We start from the raw sequence: 1,098 nt of genomic DNA on the forward strand, positions 1-1,098 counted from the left end.
AACATATATGATTTTTACCTTACTGCTGCTGCTTTACTTTTTGAACTGTCCTTTACTTCTTCACTTTCCTGTACTATTATTCTTGGTATAATATTAGAAAATGGATTGTTCGATATTATAGATTTTAACAATCTTGGAGGATAAAGTAATCTATCATGTTACAAAAAAGTGGAAATATGATATTTATATCATTTCTTGACATATTTTCCTGTAAACATTAAATTTACCTTATCTACAAGTGTTTCTTCAAGTTTAAGCATGTTACATATAGTTTCTCCAGTAAATTTACCAAAGATTGTATGTTGATTCTGCACATCTGGTGTAGACCTAAGAGTAAAGAAGAATTGGGAACCATTGTCATCTTTTCCAGCATTAGCCATAACAATTAAATCTCGTCGACTAAAACGTAATCTTGTATGAAATTTGTCCTAAAACACATATATCCAATAATTATTTTTGAATAAAAAAGGAATTCATTTTATTTGTAAATATAGTCTTACTTTAAATGATTCTCCATATATTTTATCACCTTCTTCTGGCCTGTGGGATCACCGTCTTGTGTTCTGAATCCTTTGATAATTCTATGAAATATAGTGTCATCCTAATAACCTTTCATACATAGTATGAAATTTCTATATACCTTTGGTGTTTCTTTTGCCCATAATTCTAACTCAATATCACCAACAGTTGTTTTCATTATCACCTAGTTATAACAAATATATTAGTTTTATTGATGTAAAATACTTTTAAAATCAAATTTATTAAAATTTATTATTTATTATTGTAATTCAAATTAGAAATTATTTGATATATTAATATAGAAATTTAGAAAGAAAATATTATATATTGGTTAAATTTTTGAACACAGATATACAATCCATTGCGATATTATTAACTAATACTTATTACTTTACCCTTAGTGCCTGGCTCTTGCATATAAATATTACTCATGTTTGTAAGTCTCCTATAATAAAAAAAATCCTTCGTCAATAATATTTCATATTAAATCTTTAGTCATATATAAATCAGTCAATCAAATAGTTTTTTTCTCGAATAATCATTAGCAGGTAAGACGTACCTTTCACCTCCTTTAGCATT

This window comes from Eufriesea mexicana, unplaced genomic scaffold (genome assembly GCF_001483705.2).
Source record: "Eufriesea mexicana isolate 0111107269 unplaced genomic scaffold, ASM148370v2 scaffold2087, whole genome shotgun sequence".
Lineage (NCBI taxonomy): Eukaryota > Metazoa > Arthropoda > Insecta > Hymenoptera > Apidae > Eufriesea > Eufriesea mexicana.